Source organism: Hyaena hyaena, unplaced genomic scaffold (assembly GCF_003009895.1).
Source record: "Hyaena hyaena isolate Hyena2069 unplaced genomic scaffold, ASM300989v1 scaffold_266, whole genome shotgun sequence".
Taxonomy (NCBI): Eukaryota; Metazoa; Chordata; class Mammalia; order Carnivora; family Hyaenidae; genus Hyaena; species Hyaena hyaena.
In genome coordinates, this window is record NW_024080900.1 from 46,674 (window position 1) to 54,401 (window position 7,728).

A 7,728-nucleotide genomic window follows, 5' to 3' on the forward strand; every position below is an offset into this window, starting at 1 on the left:
TTTGAGTAAGTGTGAGATCCTTTCAGATTCTGTAACTCTATGACTCTGATTACACACATTTACATACATATTCAGTAAAATCTGCCTGTCTCCATCTTCATTTAAAATATACGTATTGGGGGGTTCCTGGTGGCTCAGTCGGTTAAGTGTCTGACCGGCTCAGGTCATGATCTCACAGGCTGTGTGAGCCTGCGTCAGGCTGTGTGCTGAATGCTTGCTCAGAGCCTGGAGCCTGCTTCAGATTCTGTGTCTCCTTCTCTCTCTGTCCCTCCTCTACTTGTGCTTTGTTTCACTCTGTCTCTCAAAAATAATAAAATAAAATAAATAAAATAGATTAAATAAATAAATAAAATAAAATAAAAATAATAAATGTGTTGAGGCACCTGGCTGGCTCAGTCAGCAGAGCATGAGACTGCTGTAGGGTCAAGAGTTCAAGTCCCATCATGGTCACAAAGCTTATTTTAAACCAATAAATGAATAAGATAAAATATACATGTCAAGAAGACCATACAGTTCATTCTAGAAGAGCTGACAATGCCTACTATTGCCCTTACCTTCTTCTAAATTCCAAGTGTACAAAAGATTGTACAATTTCATCTTTGATCTGTTGGCTGATTTCTTAAGAGTTCTGTTTATTTAGGAAACATTATTGGATTGATGCACTAAAGTCTCAACTCCAAAAACAAGTCTTTTGGTTCCCCCCCCCACCCCCAGGTCTAGGTGCTGGCAACTATTTTTGCTATATCATTTGTGTCTCCCTCTTTGCCCCTGAAATCTGAAATGCTTGCTTGGTAAGGTGAATATCCTGGACAAACACTTGCTGAGTGATGGAAACATACCCATTAATCATACATGAACAAGAAAGGGTTAGTGGGGACCAAGAATGGTCATGCATTTTTAGGAATTCTGAAATAAATCTGGTTCTATTTCTTGTCCAGGGTTGCTATAAGGAAGGACAAGCACCCATATTGACCGAGCCTCTCTGCAAGTTGGATACTTTCTACAAAGCATTGCAGTCAACTTAATGCTCAGAGCGGCCATGTGAGATGGGCACTGTCAAGGAGGATGCAGAAGATCCGATGCCAGCCCAGCCCAGGCCCCAGAGCATTTGGGGACAAATCAGGACATGCACCTAGAGCTCTAGGATTGCTCAAACCACAGACTGGTGCTGAACTGGTCCTGGTGCCTGCCAAAAACGCATATTCCCAGCCACAAGCAAGTCACTCTGGATTTGCAAAAGTGAGACCGGGAACTGGACATTTTACACAGCTCCCCAGATGCTTCTGATGCTGGAGACTTATAGCCAAAGGGCAGCAACTTAAGGAGTGAGGCTGAGTCCACTCTCCTTAGGAGCCTCCCACCTGCCAATATAAGCAGTAATCACCCTACACTCCGGGGATGCCTCGCGAAGGCACAGGCAATGGAGGAGACCAGCGGCCCTGTCCAGATGCTACTACTTCCTTTTGGACTTCACCACACAGGCAGAGCACCAGGCGGGGCCATGGGAGAGGATGCTGCCAGCGTCACTGTGGGACATTGCCCCTAGAACACAGATGGGCTTGCAGTTCATTGTTGTACCCTGATTCCCCACTCTGTGGCAAGATCACAGGAAGGAGGCTTTTAAGTGAGAAGCCTGGCTCACGTGGAGGTTGGGGGCACCTTCTCCTGAAGGTCTCCTTCAGCCGCTCCCCATTTCCTTGGCCCAGAACAGAAGAAAGATACATGCCTGCTCTCTTCTCACCCTGCATTACTTCCTAGTGCTACAGATTCAAATGCCCATCACACAACGGGATCTCCCAATTTCCCTGGCCTGGCATGACCACCCACACGGGACAGAACCTGTTCAAAGAACTGACCTGCTTCCTTTCGTGAAAAAATGTCTTCTTTTGACGCTGTAACAGCTGTTATTTTTGAAAACAGTAAGACATTAGCAAAGTTGAGTGTCAAAATTGCATACATTCTTTAAAATGGACAGTGTCTTCGAGAGACACCTGGGTGGCTCAGTGGGTTAAGCGTCCGACTTCGGCTCAGGTCATGATCTCACAGTCTGTGGGTTCGAGCTCCACACTGGGCTCTGTGCTGACAGCTCAGAGCCTGGATCCTGCTTTGGGTTCTGGGCCTCCCTCTCTATCCCTCCCCTGCTCACACTCTGTCTCTCTCTTTCAAAAACAAATAAATGTTAAAAAAATTATTTTTAAATAAGTAAAATGGCCAGCATCTTCTACCTCTCTGTGCATTTTGCTCTTCCACAAATTATTTTTTTCTGTCTATCGAAGATGAATAATAATCTCTCACATTTACAAAGAACTTTATCATCTTCCAAGTACTTTTACTCACATGATCTCAGATATTTTCTCCTGGCCAGCCAGGGAGGCTGCTCAGACGGGAATCCTGATCTCCATTTTAGCAATGACATAGGAGCAGAGATAGAGTGGTACGCCCATCCACCCAGCTCCACCTGTCCCCATAGAGCAGTACCTGCACACAGGTCTTCCAGCTCCAACCACATCTGACCCTCATAAGAGGCTCTCATTCCAAATAATTTTTGCCCTGAGCAAAGGAGGTCACTTCGGATCCATTACTGGGCGTGTAAGGCCAACTGCTCTTCCCATGACACAGGACATGAGTGGTCCAGCGGCCATGGTTAAGGACAGACCATCTTATCAATAAACAGGGACCCAGATGATGGTGCTGAAGTCAAGACCCTGTTGGAATGCTCATTGCTAGGCCGCTACACATGTAGGTTGAGGAAAACAAAGATGAACAGAAGCTAAGGGGAAGGAAGCCTTGTGTATTTCAGGGAAGCCATGTTCCAGCACTGAATCTACTGGATCGGGCAGCAAGAGCAGAGGATGTCGGGGCTTAGGCTGCGTTCAGGGGACCCCATGGTCAGTGTCACACCAAAAGTAATGCGTGGGAATGAAATGACAGCATGCTTCTCAGCCTCTCAAGGTCAGCATTTTAGCAATGTACAGACAGCCTTAGAAATGTGTTAGGAATCTGATTTACACTGGGCTTGGGGAATGGGGGCTGGTGCAGAGGACCCATGAAGTTCTAGGTCTAGCGTTCTAGAATGACTCTCCGCACATGGATGCACATCTTTATTGTTGAGATTTCGATGAAAGAAGCCTGAACTCACAGGGTTAGCATGACCGTTTCTTAAGAATGTCACCAAGCACCAGCCTCCGAGCTTGGGATTGCTACTAACCCACAACTAAGGTGCCTGGAGGTTCTAATCAGTAAGGCACGAACTTCCCCCAAGTCAGGCCAGGAAGAAAGGACAGTCTGGTGTGGCACTGAAACACAGCATCTGGCATAGACATTATGACCAAAACATTATGTAGGTGAAAACCACTGCAGTCATAAAGGAACAGATAGATCACGGAGGTCAAGGCTCTAAGACCCATGGAACACAACCACAGCCCACAGCATGTTGCCACAGTATGTAAGCCCTGTGAGTATTTGCTGCTGTGTCCTCAGCCCTCCAAACAGTGTGTGGCCCCTCGAATGCATTCAGTCACTATTTGTGGAAGTAATGAACCTCCTGAGCTGGTCACTGGTCACCTAGAACCAGGACTTCCAAATCAAAGTTAACTAAAACAGCCCTCAGGCCTGCCTCCCCTATTTCCATCTTCTCAGAGGTCAAGTTCTAATGATCTGTGGAGTAAAAACTGTTATGTCTCCAAGAAATCTGGGCACTTCTGAGCACAGCATTAGGTGGGCCGTTGTGAATCCAGAGCCATGAGACTTCCGGGCTAGCAGACATCTCAGAGGCCACCAGACTCCCCCCTCTCCCACCTCTACAGGAGTGAGGATGAGGCAGACGCTTAGGGAGGAAAGTTCTAGAACTTAGAACTAGGAAGTGGTAACTGAAGCAATGGGAAAGGTTTTTTTTTTTCTTAACTGAAAAAAAAAAAAAGACTTTGGTTTTGAAGGAGGCATATGGCCTCCTCCCAGGATGCATGAAAAGGCTGGATTAATTGATGCTTCTGCCCAGGTGGGGAGCATGGGGGGCTGTCAGTTTCTAAACCTGAAGCCCCTTAATTGCTGGCAATGTGGAATTTTCAATGAGGAGAAGAAAAACTTGAACAGAATCATTAAAAAGCCCCAGAAGGGTTCTCAGATACTAAACAGCTCTCTTCTTCCACAACAGGCTGGTAATGGAAGGACACAGATTAGATTCCTCAGAAAGATTAAAAAAACAAAAACAAACCCCCCTCGGGCTGGCTTTAGACATTGGAGGAGAATGTGCTCCAGGCAAGATCCATTTTGGGCTTCATGAAACCCAGCTGGCTAGAGGGCCCTCAGACACACAGGAGAAATCCAGAAAACAGATGGGGTGCTTTCCTCTAATGGCAGCCTGGCCCAGGGAGGTTCTGCAGGTACGGGGGAGGCCTGGGGACGCTGGTCCTGACGGTGGCCGGGCCCCAGTTACACCAGAGGGAATGCCTGCAGCCTGCACAGAGCACTGTGTGAGCGCCCCACTCCACCCTGCCTTGCTGACTAGTGCAGGATGGGGAGTCTCCAGGGTCCCTAAACTGTGGTGCTGTCCCAATTTCCCACCCTGTCCCACCAGCAGCCACCACACCCTACAGGCTCTGGCCAAAAGCACTGGCCCCAGGAGAAGAAGGAAGCAGGTGGGGGCCTCTTCTGGGTCAGGAAAGGGCACCGGATGAGGGCACGTACTCACATCTTACGGACCCCTCATGGAAGAGCTTCTGCTCTTAGGGCCACCATGGGGTCTGGGGCTGCATAGGCGTTAGCACTCACTCCCGGTTGTGAGTATGGGAGCTCTGTGCTCCCTGTCCGAGCTGTGCTGGAGTGACCTGCCTGGAGCCAGCAGAGCCCAGGCCTCTGCCCTCTGCAAGGTGGTGCTGGAAACTAAAAATCAGTCTGCAGACTGGTTCATGGTTCGCTCTTAGATCCCTCTGCCTGCCTGAGAACCTTCTTGCAATTCATCATTCCATATGCGTATTTACTTGAGTTTATGTATCTTACATTTAAACTGATCTGGGTTTCTACATCCCTTTAGGCCACACAACATGGCTTTTTACCTAACTTGTTTTAACAAAGGGAAGAGTGAAGAAAACGCGTGACATCCCCTCTGGCAAAGTTTACCTTCGCACCACTATCCTCATAATATAGACAGCAAAGAGTGAGTTTTACTGGAGTTGTTACCAGCCTGGTCTTATTTCTTTATATAAATTCATCTAAGGGCCTCCAGGCGACTCATGAGGCCACTAAAGGAAACACGGGTGGCTCCTGAGTGGCCAGCTCAGGTATTAAAGCCTAGACCACGGCTCTGTCTGGGGCTACCTGTACCCACTGGACTAACTGTCCCCAGCGTGGAAAACCACATGCCTGGGAGCCCACCGTTCTGGATTCTTGATCCTGCTAGGCCCCTTTAACTCTGACCTTGAACAAGCCATCAAACCCCCTGAATCTCACTTCCCACCGCTGTGAAATGTAGTGACCATCTTGTCCTGTGTGAGGATTACAGGAGAGTAAATGGAGATCATGTGACACATTAGGGCCACTGATAACTGATAGGGCTATCGGTATTACGCCGGGACATAACTGAGTAGTGAAGGGGATATTCTCATTGGCCCTTTTCTTGCACGACAGCTACAGGTCACTGCTAGAAGAGACTGAGAAACAAGGCCACCTTAGATGTGTAAGTGGATGAATCCAATGGCCACTGTCATTCTACCCGATCCACCTGCCACCCTAGACGCAGGTGATCCCTCCTCCTCCCAGAGCCCAGACAGCACCTGCTAAAGCCTCCCAGCTGCTCCCTCTGGCCCAGGTCCATCCACTTCCCCCTACGCCCTTGGCAAGGGAGTGTTCCAGGCTCTCTTTCTTGTCTGCACCCACCCACTGGGCCATCTAGTCCAGCCTTGCTGCTTTGGGAACCGTCTCACACAGATGACTCCCAAACTGACACTTCTCCCGGCCTGTGTCCCTGTACCCAAGTCCCCACTCACTGTCTGCGTCTGAAGCTTAGCAGCTCCCAGCACAGGCTCCGGGCCACCCCCCCCCCCCCACTCAAGTTTGCTCTCTCTACAGACCTCCCCAGCCTAATGGCAGCCCCACCCATCCAGTTACCGAGACCCTCCTTGACTCCTTGAATCAACCGCTCTCCACAAAGAATCCATCCGAATAGGTGTCAGTGCTCCCTTTAAGGTCGGTGCGTGCTACCCCCACCTTACCTGCCTCCGGGATCCCTCTAGGTCCCTGCGTAGAGATGCATCTCCTACTTGCTCTCCACAGCCTAGTGTCAATGGAGCACACAGGGGCCATCGGATTCTGTCACTTCTCTGCTCAGCACCCTGCCATGGCTCCCCATGAGCTTTCTTGCATAAAGCCAAGATCATCCCGACAGTCAATAAGACCCCATTGACGCTGTGCTTCCTTCGACCCTTCCCTTGCTGGGCCCCAGCCAGGCCAGCATCCCTGTTTCTCTGATCTTCCCTCACCGTCTCTCATCCCCATGTGGGCATTTATGCCCCTCAGTCTTTCACCCCACGTGTCTACCCAGCTGCCCAAGCTGGCACACGGCTACTTCTCCATGAACAGGGAGGCCACGGAGGCCACGAACTGGGGGATACGGAGTGAAGGATCGCGCTGTTGTCCTGGGGGTGGTGAGAAGATGACCATCTTCCTCCAAAGAGTGAAATATTGCAAGGATAGTGTGAATTTCACTGCTTTCTGGCATATGGACAACGTGCTCCAACCTCACCCCCTGCTGGACCATCCACTCTGCTAGTAGGCATGCCTCAGTATCCCCACCCACGTGACAGAGATGATGATAATATCTCACCCGTAGAGTCTTTTGATATACAAGCTTCTTCTGTAAATTCTAAAATTCTGCACAAATTCAACATTGTGAAACTTTCTGTACACTTCTTTCTGTGATCTGTCTTCCACGCTCTGAACCCCAAACCCTGTGCTACCTGCCCGATACATTGACACAGACGTCCTCTGACACCTCAAAGTCGAAACTGCTCAGACGTGCCTTGGTTTCCCTCATTTTCCCCCTTTCCTCATTTCAGCTTCCCATCACCCGCCGCCAGCTGCAGGGTGATCATCACCTCTTCCCGATCCTCATCTGCCTCATCCAACCAGACTCCTGTTCTTCTTAGCACTGCTTTTGTGATGCTCCTCAAAGCTGTCTCCTGGCTGCATCTCTGACTTGGTGCTCATCCTCCTGACGGTCTGCCAGAAGCATCACGATGCCTCCCGAGGGGCCCGCCACCTGCAGCTGCTTCCCACTTCAACCCACCCAGTCACAGCAGCCAGAACTTTCTGCCAAAAACCCAGGGCATCTCCGCTATTCAAAAGCTTCCGATGGGCTTGCCCATGACATACATAGTAAAATCTGACAATCCACCGCCTCATCCAAAACGCTTCCCTTCCAGCTTCATCTCCATTTATACCCTCACCGTGCCTCCACTTCCTCCAAGGCTGGATGCACAGCCCAGCAGAGGCTGTAAAGGATACGCGACACTCAACCTCTCAGCCTCCCCTACAGCTGTTTCACCACCAAGACTACTACACCAAAGCCCTACCCTTCCTTTCAGACTCTGGGATTCCACATCTTCAAGGGAGCATTCCGTTCTCTCTCCCATCCCTGGCCCCCACGGTGCCTCATCTCCCCTCATCACCCATGTGCACACACGGTGTGGCCCTCTGGGCTTGAGACAAATCTGGACAAAGTTTAACACTAGC

At 49.8% G+C, this 7,728-nt stretch overlaps 1 long non-coding RNA gene across 2 annotated transcripts; it reads left to right on the forward strand.

The window, feature by feature from the left end:
* Window positions 1-3,389: 3,389 nt before the first annotated feature.
* On the forward strand, window positions 3,390-7,390 carry LOC120240905. Of its 2 annotated transcripts, XR_005530773.1 has the most exons (5): window positions 3,397-3,454; window positions 5,033-5,155; window positions 5,626-5,674; window positions 6,067-6,183; window positions 7,053-7,390. It is a non-coding gene; the product is annotated as an uncharacterized LOC120240905 (long non-coding RNA). The 2 variants fall into 2 exon arrangements; XR_005530772.1 differs by lacking the exon at window positions 5,033-5,155 and having other exon boundaries at window positions 3,390-3,454.
* The last annotated feature ends 338 nt before the right edge of the window (window positions 7,391-7,728 follow it).